The following is a 15265-nucleotide window of genomic DNA, read 5'->3' on the forward strand; positions in this document are numbered from 1 at the left end:
GTTAACTTTCTGTCTCGTTGATCTGTCTAATGTTGACAGTGGAGTGTTGAAGTCTCCCATTATTATTGTATGGGAGTCTAAGTCTCTTTGTAGTCTCTAAGGACTTGCTTTATGAATCTGGGTGCTCCTGTATTGGGTGCATATATATTTAGGAGAGTTAGCTCTTCCTGTTGAATTGATCCCTTTACCATTATGTAATGGCCTTCTTTGTCTCTTTTGATCTTTGATGGTTTAAAGTCTGTTTTATCAGAGACTAGGATTGCAACCCCTGCTTTTTTTGTTCTCCATTTGCTTGGTAGATCTTCCTCCATCCCTTTATTTTGAGCCTATGTATGTCTCTGCATGTGAGATGGGTCTCCTGAATACAGCAGACTGATGGGTCTTGACTCTTTATCCAGTTTGCCAGTCTGTGTCTTTTAATTGGAGCATTTAGTCCATTGACATTTAAGGTTAATATTGTTATGTGTGAACTTGATCCTGTCATTATGATATTAACTGGTTATTTTGCTCGTTAGTTGATGCAGTTTCTTCCTAGCCTCGATGGTCTTTACATTTTGGCATGTTTTTGCAATGGCTGGTACCGGTTGTTCCTTTCCATGTTTAGGGCTTCCTTCAGGTCTCTTGTAAGCAGGCCTGGTGGTGACAAAATCTCTAAGCATTTGCTTATCTGTAAAGGATTTTATTTCTCCTTCACTGATGAACTTAGTTTGGCTGGATATGAAATTCTGGTTTGAAAATTCTTTTCTTTAAGAACGTTGAATATTGGCCCCCACTCTCTTCTGGCTTGTAGAGTTTCTGCCGAGAGGTCTGCTGTTATTCTGATGGGCTTCCCTTTGTGGGTAACCCGACCTTTCTCTCTGGCTGCCCTTAAGATTTTTTCCTTCATTTCAACTTTGGTGAATCTGGCAATTATGTGTCTTGGAGTTGCTCTTCTGGAGGAGTATCTTTGTGGCGTTCTCTGTATTTCCTGAATTTGAATGTTGGCCTGCCCTACTAGGTTGGGGAAGTTCTCCTGGATGATATCCTGAAGAGTGTTTTCCAACTTGGTTCCATTTTCCCCCTCACTTTCAGGCACCCCAATCAGACGTAGATTTGGTCTTTTTACATAATCCCATACTTCTTGCAGGCTTTGTTCATTTCTTTTTCTTCTTTTTTCTTTTGGTTTCTCTTCTCGCTTCATTTCATTCATTTGATCCTCAATCGCTGATACTCTTTCTTCCAGTTGATCGAGTCGGTTACTGAAGCTTGTGCATTTGTCACGTATTTCTCGTGTCATGGTTTTCATCTCTGTCATTTCGTTTATGATCTTCTCTGCATTAATTAGTCTAGCTGTCAATTCTTCCACTTTTTTCAAGATTTTTAGTTTCTTTGCGCTGGGTACGTAATTCCTCCTTTAGCTCTGAGAGGTTTGATGGACTGAAGCCTTCTTCTCTCATCTCGTCAAAGTCATTCTCTGACCAGCTTTGATCCGTTGCTGGCGATGGGCTGCGCTCCTTTGCAGGGGGAGATGCGCTCTTATTTTTTGAATTTCCAGCTTTTCTGCCCTGCTTCTTCCCCATCTTTGTGGTTTTATCTGTCTCTGGTCTTTGATGATGGTGACGTACTGATGGGGTTTTGGTATAGGTGTCCTTCCTGTTTGATAGTTTTCCGTCTGACAGTCAGAAGGACTGTCTGTTGGTCTGTTGGAGATTGCTTGAGGTCCACTCCAGACCCTGTTTGCCTGGGTATCAGCAGCAGAGGTTGCCGAAGATAGAATATTGCTGAACAGCGAGTGTACCTGTCTGATTCTTTCTTTGGAAGTTTCCTCTCAGGGGTGACTCCACCCTGTGAGGTGTGGGGTGTCAGACTGCCCCTAGTGGGGGATGTCTCCCAGCTAGGCTACTCAGGGGTCAGGGACCCACCTGAGCAGGCAGTCTGTCCGTTCTCAGATCTCAACCTCCATGTTAGGAGATCCACGGCTCTCCCCAAAGCTGTCAGACAGAGTCGTTCGCGTCTGCACCGCCCCCGCTCTTTCCCCTAATGGACTGCAGCTGTGCGCTGTCCCCAGAGGTGGAGTCTACAGAGACAGGCAGGCTTCCTTGAGCTGCTGTGAGCTCCACCCAGTTCGAGCTTCCCAGCGGCTTTGTTTACCTACTTAAGCCTCAGCAATGGCGGGCGCCCCTCCCCCAGCCTCGCTGCTGCCTTGCGGATAGATCGCCGCAGACTGCTGTGTTAGCAGTGAGGGAGGCTCCGTGGGCGTGGGACCCTCCCGGCCAGGTGTGGGATATATTCTCCTGGTGTGCCTGTTTCCTTAAAGCGCAGTATTGGGGTGGGAGTTACCCGATTTTCCAGGGTGTGTGTCTCAGTTCCCCTGGCTAGGAAAAGGGATTCCTTTCCCCCTTGCGCTTCCAGGTGAGGCGATGCCTCCCCTGCTTCAGCTCACGCTGGTCAGGCTGCAGCAGCTGACCAGCACCGATTGTCCGCACTCCCTAGCGAGATGACCCCAGTACCTCAGTTGAAAATGCAGAAATCACCGGTCTTCTGTGTCGCTCGCGCTGGGAGTTGGAGACTGGAGCTGTTCCTATTCGGCCATCTTGCTCCGCCCCGGAATGCAGGTTTTCTAAGAGATAGTTTGGAATGCGAAGAGGCAGGGAAATGTAGAGGTGCCAGTACAAGACTTGCTCAAGGCTCACCTTGAATTATGTTCCTTCTGATGTATGGGCTGGGCCATTGTGGCTCTACCAGTTACAATTTAATCACAGTCACTCTGTGTAAGTCGTATCTGGGGTGGGTTCCAGTCTGAAGTAAGCTTTTAATTGGAGAGAGAATTCAGAGGTGCCCTCGCTGTGTCAGAATTTGGCCGCCTGAAAGATTCCTAAGTAAAATATGACCAATAGTGATTTGATGTGAGCTAGAACCTCCAGATAACAAGTTCTAAGGCACGGGAGCATAAGGTGGAGTGTCAGAGTACCTTCCAAGGCTGTATTTCTTTTTTACTATTATTATTATTATTATTTTAGAACTTTACTAATATTATTATTATTTAGAACTTTAAGTTCTAGGGTACATGTGCACAACGTGCAGGTTTGTTACATATGTATACATGTGCCATGTTGTTGTGCTGCACCCATTAACTCATCATTTACATTAGGTATATCTCCTAATGCTATCCCTCCCCCCTACCCCCACCCCATGACAGGCCCCGGTGTGTGATGTTCCCCTTCCTGTGTCCAAGTGTTCTCATTGTTCAACTCCCACCTATGAGTGAGAACATGCAGTGTTGGTTTTTTGTCCTTGTGATAGTTTGCTGAGAATGATGGTTTCCAGCTTCATCCATGTCCCTACAAAGGACATGGACTTATCCTTTTTTATGGCTGCATAGTATTCCATGGTGTATATGTGCAACATTTTCTTAAACTACTCTATGATTGATGGGCATTTGGGTTGGTTCCAAGTCTTTGCTATTGTGAACAGTGCTGCAATAAACATACTTGTGCATGTGTCTTTATAGCAGCATGATTTATAATCCTTTGTGTATATACCCAGCAATGGGATGGCTGGGTCAAATGGTATTTCTAGTTCTAGATCCTTGAGGAATCACCAGACTGACTTCTACAATGTTTGAACTAGTTTACAGTCCCACCAACAGTGTAAAAGTGTTCCTATTTCTTCACATCCTCTCCAGCACCTGTTGTTTCCTAACTTTTTAATGATTACCATTCTAACTGGTGTGAGATGGCATCTCATTGTGGTTTTGATTTGCATTTCTCTGATGGCCAGTAGTGATGAGTCTTTTTTCATGAGTCTGTTGGCTGCATAGATGTCTTCTTTTGAGAAGTGTCTGTTCATATCCTTCTTCCACTTTTTGATGGAGTTGTTTGATTTTTTCTTGTAAGTTTGATTGAGCTCTTTGTAGGTTCTGGATATTAGTACTTTGTCAGATGAGTAGATTGCAAAATTTTCTCCCATTCTGTAGGTTGCCAAGGCTGTATTTCAAGGCAAGAAAAAAACACCTGGAGTTTTTCTCATTGTGCGAAAAGAGGAAAGGAAAAAATAAGTTGTAAAATGCAGTTTGAAGCCAAGCTGCTCAGTTACAAAAGAAAAAAAGTTCAAAACAGGTAAAGAGAGTCCAAAACAGGTAAAATATCACAATGTTTCTGGACACACAAAATTATGATGTCAGTGCTGTAGAAGCCTCAATTTGGGAAGCCAAGTAGTAGATTTCTTTAAGACATTAGAGGCGGCAGAAATTGTACCCTTACTTTGGCATGTGCCTTAGCAAAAGTAAAAATGGTTGCCTTCCACTTTTCTTTTCTTATCCTCTTCCAGAACTGGGGGCCCCTGCCACTCTACCCTCTAAGCTTTAAGTTGCTTAGCGCTGGTCCCTCCCCAAGCTGCAATTTCCAAAAGGCTGTGCCCTTTTTTATTTGGTAGACTTGTGTCCCCCACCCAACCAAAATATATTTTCATGTCCTAACCCCGTGTACATGTGACTGTGACCTGATTTGGAAGTAAAACTTTTGTACTGTGAACTCTGAATATCTGAGACAGGCCTCAGTTAATTTAGAAAGTTTATTTTTCCAAGGTTGAGAACACCACCTCAGTAGGTCCTGACAACATGTGCCCAAGGTGATCAGAGCACAGTTTGGTTTTATCCATTTTAGGGAGACGTGAGACATCAATCAATATATGTAAGATGGACATTAGTTCTGTCTGGAAAAGTGGACAACTTGAGCAGGGAGGTGGATTTCAGGTCACAGGTAGGTGAGAGATGAACAGCTGCATTTTTTTGAGTTTCTGATTAGCCTTTCCAAAGGAGGCAATCAGGTATGCATTTATCTTTGTGAGCAGAGACATGACTTTGAACAGAATTGGAGGCAGGTTTGCCCTAAGCAGTGCCTAGTTTTACTTCTCCCTTAAATTAGTTATTTGGGGCCCCAAGATTTATTTTCCTTTCACATTCACCCCCCACACCTTGTTCTTAAAAAAATCTTCTGTAGAAAGCATTTGAGAAGAGAATGAGTCTCTGGTATCAGGTTTTGTCTGACCACTCATGGCTACGATGGTTTATTTTTGGATGGGTAGGTCCCAAGTTATTAGGAAAGCTCATTTTTATCAGGTTTAGAAGTTTCATGTCCTGTGAAGAGAAAATGGTGGTGGTGGGGGGAGAAAAAACAACAACAAACAAAAGAACAATTCTGAAAAATTGATATGAGACACATTACTCTGAAGTCTATACATCAGTAGACAGGTATGAAAGTGACTTATGTATGTAAATGGGTTGCTGTTATTTTCTTCTAAAGTTTAAGTTGTCTAGATTCAGTTCATAGGGCTTTAATAAAGCACAGCTTAGTTTTCAGTAATTTCAAGTTAGGAAAAGTGGGCAAAAAAAAGGAAAATAAATAATAAAAAGTTGAAAATGTTATTTTGGGACTTGTACCCAGGAAAAATGAGGATTTCATCTAAAGTGTAGAAACCAATAAAATTTGAAAAAAAAAATTAGACAAGGCCAGAATCAAACAACAGGTGTACTACAGTTTTGGAAACATAAATTTTCTTCTCCAGTTTTCCATGTTTACTAAAGATAAATCATGATAGGACTGATTTGCTTTATTATACTTGGCCAGATTATTTGTATAAAGTATACCAAGAATAATTATTTTTCATATAAGCTTTAAAGACTTGCTTTGATGGAACTTTGTTCCATGGAAGGTATCTCAGATAAGACTTTAAAAGCCGAGCCCAGCCATGGATTTGTACCACCTATGGCTGGTCTCAATTCACCACTCAAATACCTGTGAGTTGGGTTAATTCTTGTCCTCAAGATAACTTGGGGCCTGTCAGAAAGTGACATTGTTTACTTACCACAGGTCAGGAACATTGTACAGGAAAGGTGTAGACAATGCATAAGGCCAGATTTCCAAAGGGGTCTTAAAAAAAAAAAAAAAATTGAGATAGAGTTTCACTCTTTTTGCCCAGGAGGGAGTGCAATGGTGTGGTCTCACCTCACTGCAGCCTCCACTTCCCAGTTCAAGTGATTCTCTGCCTCAGCCTCCCAAGTAGCTGGGATTACAGAATGAAACCATGCTTGGCTAATTTTGTATTTTTGGTAGAGATGGGGTTTCACCACATTGTACAGGCTGGTATTGAACTCCTGACCTCAGGTAATCCACCAACCTTGGCCTCCCAAAGTCCTAGGATTACAGGCATGAGCCACCATGCCAGCCCCAAGGGGTTTTATTGGCTCTATAAGTCAAGTTTGATTTCTTAAAAGAAAGCACACCATTCCAATCAAAGCTTGGTAAAATAACCCGTTTCTCCAGTTGTGTTCTGTTACAAATGAAAACAGATTCCTATTGCACTTATGCAAATAACTATATTGCCATAAGTTAAGAATACTCACAAATAGTTTACAAATTCTGGAGAAATCAGGTAGAGAGAAACAAATATCACAAAAATCTTATCACAGATATTGATGCCATACTCTACAGGTAGCTCCCATTCCTTCTACCTCAAATCAAAATAATTCAATTGTCCAGTACCTTCCATTGCTGAGCCTCAGCTTTTTTTCTATCTGTTTAGAGGGTTAGATTTTATGATGTTTAAGGGGGCTTTCAGTTCTAACAGTTTACATGTCTATGAAACAAGGCAAATAAGTTAGGATTAGGAGGAATGATAAAAAAGCAACCTTGAGACCTTTTCTTAGGATTCATAGATTCAGTAGTCTCTTATACCTTCTGAAACTCTATTTGCAGTATAAGCAAGTGACTTTTGCTGTTCAAAAGAATGAACTGACTTTGAAAGCTGGTCTCTGCACTTAGAAATTGGGTTAGCATCTATGCAGAGACCCTTCTCTGGGTCACCAAAACTTTCAACTCCTTCCCATATCCAATTATTTTAGGAATGAATGATATAGGTGGATGAAATCTGTACTGTGTCCACAGTGACTTAGGAGTGTTGGGAAGGAATTTGAAGAATGTAGGGGCCCAGGAGCTATTTTCATTTTGTCTAGAAAGACAGCATGGTAGATCTGTAGTCATACAGACATACCATTTACTAGTTGTGTGATTTAAATATTACACTTTTTTCCTTAAATCAGGTGCCTTCTTTACATTTGTTCCACTGCCTGATGTCTTTTAGGCTGTTAGTAGTTGGGCCTTTGCTTGTGTTTATTGGTGACACATGTTAACCCTGCTTGGATTTGGGGGCTGGACCAGTTAATATTTCAAATTGGAGGCTCTACTTTTTAAGCCAAGTGTTGGCCTTCTCTCCCACAGCTGAACCATCACCAAGGACTCTGACACTTAAAATCCTTCTAAAAAAATGCCACTCTCTGCCCATCTCACAGAGTATCCCCATGGAGCTGGGCCAAGTGGGCTGGAGGAGACCTATGATGCTTTGCATTGGTATGCCTTTTATGCCCTGGTTTCTATGGCAGGGTATGCTAGGCAGGCCTCATGCATAGTCAGACTGTGTTGACATTTATCCTCTTCCCCACCCTGTAATCCTCCAGTACTGCTCCTCAATAAAACCTGAAAATCAACTATTAGCAATGCCTTGGTATAGACTTTGATCTCTCCATGCTCTTCTTTTAAAATGCAAATATCCTTATTGGGGGTACTCATTAAGTCAAAGCACTCAAATATCCTATTCTTCTCAAAGTCTTGTGTTGCCCCCCCACCCCCCCCCACCCGGCTCTCTGTACCTAATGCTTTCCAGAACTCCTATACACAAGTTGCTCCTCTTCACCCTATTCACAGTGATCTTATATACAGCCTGCAGGCCTCAAAGGGACTAGTCCCATAGCGCAAACCCCACATGAGGTCATTCTAACACCTTACATAGACATACTTTCTGTGGGTTTCAAATCCCGCCTCCTTCACTGACCACCAACTATGGAAGCTCCTCAAGTCTCAAGGCAGCTTCATTTAAAGAACTCAAAATCCAGAGACATTCCCTCTAACACGTCCCAGAACTTCAGAGTGTGCCCTTTCAGACTCAGCCCACCGCCCTGCCTGCCACACCTTTGTCATTTGCAAAATCTGTCTTTTGCCACAAATGGATGGAATCCATGCTTTTGAATCCCTCTGCCTTACCCACATCCTAACAGTTCCTAGGCTCTTTTACAGTAACAAAACTTGCATGAATGCTGTGATTCTCAGGACTTCACAGCATTCCTTTCTAAAGGTTTCTTTCCAAAGTCTCTAAAAGCTCTAAGAGCACCAGTTTCACTTCCCCATGCCTCAAAGTTTGCCTTAATCCTGAAGGCCTTGTAGCTCCTCTGGACCTGCTTCTCCTCCTCCTCCTATTTCCTCCTTTATTCTTCTTACTCCATGTGTGCGGGACTTGAGGGATGCTTTGACTCAGAGCTTATTTCCAACCCGGTGGCTCCTTCCCAGCATTCCAGGAAGGTAGGAGCCAAAGAAATCACTGACTTTGGTCTTGTGTGGCATCATTTCCCTCAGAAATCCCCAGAATCTAGGGAGGCAGTAAGAATAAAGAGAAAGAATTCTGAGGATAGAGAGATAATCCTTACTATCAGAACTAGGAGAGCGCTTAGAGGTCACATAGTCCTCTTACTTTACAGATGGGGAAACAGGATCAGACAGAGGATGGGACCTACCTGCCCAAGGTCACACAGTCCATTTACAGCAGAGTTGTGACTCAGGCTTCACCCTCATGACTTTTCATCTTGCCAGAATGTGATTTTACTTCACTCCTAGACCAAGTCTTAAATGTTAAGATGCCAAGCCTCAGGTTCCATTCAAACTCATCTGCAGTGGAGTTGCCAGCCTCCCCCCATCCCCTAAGGAGACTGCAGGTGGTAGGTGCAAATCAAGCCATCAAGGCAGCAGCCATGCCTGCCATATTTTCTAATTCCCCTGCCTGAGGATAAGACACTCTCTCATAATCCCCTAGGAGGTCAGGCAGGAGGTTCTAATGGAAGGAATATAGTCACAGCTATTCCTCATCTCCCTGCATTCCTCTTAGGAAGTGGACCTGTCTCCTGCCAATTCAAAGGCTTTTGAACAGCTGCTACCATTCCACTGCCAAGTGAATCATATAGGCTTTGTCCACTATCCTTCTGATTGTCAGAAGCAGATGACAGCTCCTGGTGGGTGGAGTCGGGGAGCTGCAGAGATGGGGCTATTAGTCTTTACCCTAGGGATTTCTCTGGGCTTATTTATAGGCCATAGGTAGGAAAATATACCCCTGAGATTGGCTCATGTCCTGCCATCACCTCAGCAGCTACCCTCACCTCTGGGATATAAGTGACTCTCGTGTTGCAGCTCTGATTCTTAAGGTCCCAACTAAACACTTAGGACTAAAAGTATTCCTGGGAAGGAGGATGACATCAGGACTCCATTTGGAAAGCCAGGTGTCATCTAGCTCTCCTTATATCTCTGACTCTCCTGGCTATGGGATCCAAGAATCATATTTATATCATAATTAGTACCAGATTTACCTCCATTTGTTCAGTGCCAGTGTTCTGTGGGTTTCAAATCCCGCCCCCTTCACTGACCACCAAACTTCAGTTTGTTTTCTACTGCTCAACTTCTGTTCTTCTACCTTATACTACACCTACTTTTCACAAGCCCCTCCCTCGAAGCTTTTAATCTGGAGGTTCCCAGGGCAGACCAGTATTGTGGAAAGAGGATCAACTTTGGGGTTGAACAGACTCAAGTTCAAATATTTGCTCTGCCACCTGGGCAAGTTGCATAACTTCTCTGGACCTCAATTTCTCAATTTGAGGGATGGGGTGCTGAATAACATCTTCACATGAAATAGAATCTATTGATGTTCCCAGCACAGATCCTAGCACACAGGGGTGTTCAGTGATGGCAATATTTTTCTTCTCCCCACTGCCTTCCACCAATTCCATATGCCCAAGAACTTTGCCCACTATGAGGCCAACCTGAATCTGCCCTAGTGTGTGAGCTGTTTCTTCTAAGTATTAATTGACTCACTCACTTGCTCATTCAACACACATTGATTGAGCAAAATACCAAAGTCAGTGGAGTTTGCCTTCTGACAACCTGGTGCTAGAAAGGACAAGTTTTGAAGTCAGACATGCTTGAACTTGAATTTTGGCTGTGCTTCTTACTACCTGTATGACCTGGAATAGGTCACTTTACCTCTTTGAGCCTCAGTTATTTATTTGTAACCTTAGGTTAATAGTTTGTACTTCGCAGATAATACTGTAGGCTAAAAAGAGCTAACAAACACAAAAGTGTTTTATAAGCTCTGAGGTGCTATACAACCAGATGGAAATGATAATAAAGACAATAACAATAAATGAGATAGAGATAGGAGTATGTCTTGTACCTATCCAGGCCTGGGCTGGATAGGTACAGAGTTGATATCCATGAATATATGTTGATACAATATTAAAATTTAAGATTTGCTTTCCAAATGAAGCAGGGGGATTCTCATACTTAAGAAAAACCTAACGAAACATAATTCCAAAAACAGATACACTGCAATAGTATCCACACACATGTCACCTCACATATTGGCTGGGCTTTACTCAAACCACTTGAGACTGGGCTGACTCAGAAGCCTGTTTAGGCAGAGGCATTCAAATAATTTCCAACTGAGGCTATGTCCCTCCCAGTAGGGGTCGCTCTGGTTGGTCTTGATCTAGAGGGTTTTAGTATACACCTAGAAGAATCTAACACCACTGAAATGAGTGGCCAGGAAGCAGTTGGAAGGAATCTTAAATAGGTCACTGGTTTCTGAGCAGGTAAGAAGAGCTGATGTATTTTTACTTTTTATTTGAGTATTTATCTGTTGATGGTACCAGTTAGCCACATTTGATAACTAAGCCAGGTGTCAGGAGACCTTAGTTATGTTGCTGAAATTCTGTGTGTATTTTTGTGTATCACATTATGACTACAATGTGATTTTTTGTGTGTAGTCAGTTCCAATCATTCCCCTCCTGTGAGCCTTAATATCCTCAATTTGGAAATGGAAGCATTGCTATTTGGCTTTTCTGGGAACACAGATTTTCCTCTCTAATGAGTCTGATTAGATATCCCTTGGTTTTCCTCTACCTGGTTTTTGGACACATCTACTGCTCACATTGCCTCTAAAGGGTGGGTTACAGAGAGGGGTGAAAATTTAGAACTGTTTATGTTACTCTGGGGAAGTGTTGGGAGGGGCACTAAATTAGAGCTATTGGTGGAAATAAGGTTTTGACAATGTTTTTATATTTTAATTAACCAGGCTCTTCATGTCACTTAAGACTTCAAATAATGAGAATTGTTAGGAACTGGGATTCTTACTTTATAATCCCAGGCAGGAATCTGAGGTTTTTCTTTTCCCAAGATATTCCCTGAGCAATGGAAGAAGGCCCAGCATACTTCAGATACTGGTTATGAATTTCTTCTTGACTAATTTCAGCCCTCTTTCTATTACTGGTCTTACATGAGATATCCTTCCCTCTCATGCTCCACCAACCCAATCCTGGTGGTTCTGCAAGGTGGACCAGGGTGATCAGCAACCAAGTTTCTCCCAAAGGAGCTGAAGTTTGGTCTCAAACTAAAGAGTATTCTTTCACCACAGGTAACTTGCACTAGGCCCCCAAGATGCTAGAAACCCACAAGAACACTGGTGACTACTGGAAGCTCCGGGAACCAGGAAACAAGCCGTTAATGAAGTAAGACCCCTTTCTTAGTTTCTTTTGAACTTGCCTGTTCTCCAGCACCATTTATCCCTCTAAGCTTCTCTCTTCCTAGGCATATTGCAAGTATTGAAACTTCCACCATGTGGAATGGAAGCAATTTTTAAAATGGGTTTCTGAGCCATTTTATGGCTGCATAAAAGTTGGGAGCATTAACATTTTTCCCTGAGGTTAATTTTTACATGAGATAAATCAAGGACTTTTTATGGTTTCCATGCAGCTTGCTGCTGCCATTGTCTTTGGCTGCCTGTGCTGTGGCAGATGGAGGAACTGTGAAGTTTTAAACTCTGAGTACTTTGGTTTGATTTTATTACATTCTTTGGGTTCATGATCATCTACAGAGCTTTGGTGGCATATTTATGGGCATTTTTTGGAGAAGTTGTTTTATAAATAGAGATATTATTTAAGTTGGTGCTTAGGAGGTCAGTGTTATCAGGCTTCTTTATCTCGATGTCTTTATATCATGTCTGTTGGGCACTTTATAGACCTTTATAAGTGTAGCTTTCTTGCTGTATCTCTGTGCATATGCATGTCTGTCCGTATATGCCTATCTACGCATCTTTGCCCATGGCACACCTATTAAAGCACTTCTTTGGTGCATGTGTGGATGTTCCTGAGCATGAACTACAATGTGACTCTTTTAACTATTTGTGTGCTTGTGTCTATCTATCTATCATCTATCTATCTATCTATCTATCTATCTATCTATCTATCTATCCATCCTTTGTCTGAGGTATCCTTGGGTGTTTTGACATCTGATGCCTTTTTGTATGTGTTTGGGTCTACAGGCCTGCCTATTTGCATCTCCTTGCTGAGGGTATGTATAGATATCTGCCTTTCAGTGTCTGTCTATGTTTTTGCATAGTTTGTCTGGGAGCAAGTGTGATTGCACAAATAAGGCTACAGATCTGTGGCTAAACTCTGGTGAACAATGACACCTGAGAATGCAACCCTCAGCTATATCTGGCCTAGTGGCTTAGTTTTACTACCTCCACCCTCCAATTTGAATATTTCCACCAGAAACAGGTTTATAATCAGCCACCCTGTAGAGATTCACGACCAGGGAGATGTATCATGAAGTTAAGATTTTGTTTTGTTTTGTTTTTGGTTTTGTTTTTTGGTTTAGGAGTTGCAAAGTGAGGCCCACAGGAAAAGTTTAATGATACTTGGCTTGAATTCTCTTGTTTTCTGCCTTCTGCTCAGTTACCCTCTTGCCAGCCTTCCCTTACTTGGCTTCCTTGGTCCAGACTCAGGCTTGTCTATTCCTCCGGAGAAAAAGAGAACCAACAAGTGGGTCTAAACATTTATTTTCATTTTAGCCTGGTCTCTATGCTGGGTCTCTTTTTACTGAGAGGACAAATAGCCAGCTTCCTTCTAATTCGAAAGTATGTATGCTCGACCAGGTGCGGTGGCTCACACCTGTAATCCTAGAACTTTGGGAGGCCAATGCGGGCAGATCACTTGAGGTCAGAAGGTCAAGACCAGCCTGGTCAAATGGTAAAATTCGTCTCTACTAAAAATACCAAAAAAAAAAAAAAAAAAGTAGCTGGGTGTGGTGGCAGGCATCTGTAATTCCAGCTACTCAAGAAGCTGAGGCAGAGAATCACTTGAACCTAGGAGGTGGAGGTTTCAGTGAGCCAAGAGCATGCCATTGCACTCCAGCCTGGATGACAGAGTGAGATTCCGTCTCAAAAACAAAAAGAAAAGAAAAAAAGAAATTACATATGCGCAAATACAAGAATTAGTCATTCTTGATAAGGCCCTTTCCCTGGGGGAAGTCAACATTTGTAAGACCCCAAGAGAGGAAACCCATATACGTGGTGGTTCTGAAAAGGTAAAGTATCCATGGTCAGGGGTTTAGAGGAGTGATTTGAGTCACCAGGAAAGCTTTCAGGGGACTCCATGGCATTCAAGGACTTGAAATGCTTGAGAAACAGTTTTTGCCACTGTGATAGCCCATGGTCTCCTATTATAGTGACAACAATAGCCTTTATTGCTGTGGCATTTTACAAAATGCTTTCAAATCCAATGTTTCATTTGACTTCATGGCAGTTCCATCAATTAATATCATCTCCATTTTGTACACTAAAACTCCGAGACTCAAAGAAGTGACATGACTTTTCTAATGTCACCCTGCCAGTAATTGGTAGAGTCAGAACCTGATACCCCTGTATGATTCCAAATCAGGAGGCAGAACCTACATCTCTACTTTGTCTTTCATAACCCTGGAGAATCCAGAATTGGGAGAAAAACAGTTTTTTCAAGGGAATAATCAAAGATAAGTTGCACAAAGAGTCTAACTATGTGGTAGATACAATATTCCTGACTTCTTAGGGAAGGTGGAATTTGAGCTACACTCTGAATAATGAGAAGTAATGAAGAGATGGAGGAGAGGGAGGTGGCCCGGTCAGATGGCAGGTACTACATGACCAGGAAAGAACCTCTCTTCCTGTCCCCTGAGAGCAGTTCAAGCTGTTTTCCCATTAATAGTGCTAGATGTCAAAGGGAAATAATTTTTACATGTGTTCATATATTAGTCTGTTCTCATGCTGTCAATAAAGATATACCTGAGACTGGGTAATTTATAAAGGAAAAAGGTTTAATGAACTCACAGTTCCACATGACTGGGGATGCCTCACAATCATGGTGGAAGGCAAAGGAGAAGCAAAGACACGTCTTACACGGTGGCAGACAAGAGAGAATAAGAGCCAAGCAAAGGGGGATCCCCTTAGTAAAACCATCCAATCTCATGAGAATTATTCACTACCATGAGAACAGTGTGGGGGAAACTGCTCCCATGATTCAATTATCTCCCACCAGGTCCCTCCCACAACATGTGGAAATTATGGGAGTTACAATTCAAAATGAGATATAATGGGGACACAGCCAAACTATATTATTCCACCCCTGGCCCCTCCCAAATCTCATGTTCTTCCATTTCAAAACAATCACGCCTTCTCAACAGTCCCCCAACGTCTTAACTTATTTCAGCATTAACTCAAAAGTTCACAGTACAAAATCTCATCTGAGACAAGGTAAGTCCCTTCTGCCAATGATCCTGTAAAATCAAAAGCAAGTTAGTTACTTCCTAGATACAATGGGGGTGCAAGCATTAGATAAATACACCCATACCAAATGGGAGAAATTGGCCAAAACAAGGGCTAAAGGCCCCATGCAAGTCCAAAATCCAGTGGGGCAGTCAAATCTTAAAGCAACAAAATGATCTCCTTTGACTCCAAGTCTCACATTAAGGTCACACTGATACAAGAGATGGGTTCCCATGGTCTTGGCAGCTCTGCCCCTGTGGCTTTTCAGGGTACAGCCTCCCTTCCAGCTGCTTTTGCAGATTGGCATTGAGTGTCTGTGGCTTTTCAGGGGCATGGTGCAAGCTGTGGATCTATCATTTTGTGGTCTGAAGGATAATGGCCCTCTTTTCACAGCTCCACTAGGCAGTACTCCAGTGAGGACTCTACGTAGGGGGATCCAACCCCACATTTCCCCTCCACACTGCCTTAGAAGAGGTTCTCCATGAGGGCCCCACCCCTGCAGCAAACTTCTGTTTGGACTTTCAGGCATTTCACCACATCCTCTGAAATCTAGGTG

Source organism: Trachypithecus francoisi, unplaced genomic scaffold, assembly GCF_009764315.1.
Source record: "Trachypithecus francoisi isolate TF-2019V2 unplaced genomic scaffold, Tfra_2.0 Lachesis_group6, whole genome shotgun sequence".
NCBI classification, from domain to species: Eukaryota; Metazoa; Chordata; class Mammalia; order Primates; family Cercopithecidae; genus Trachypithecus; species Trachypithecus francoisi.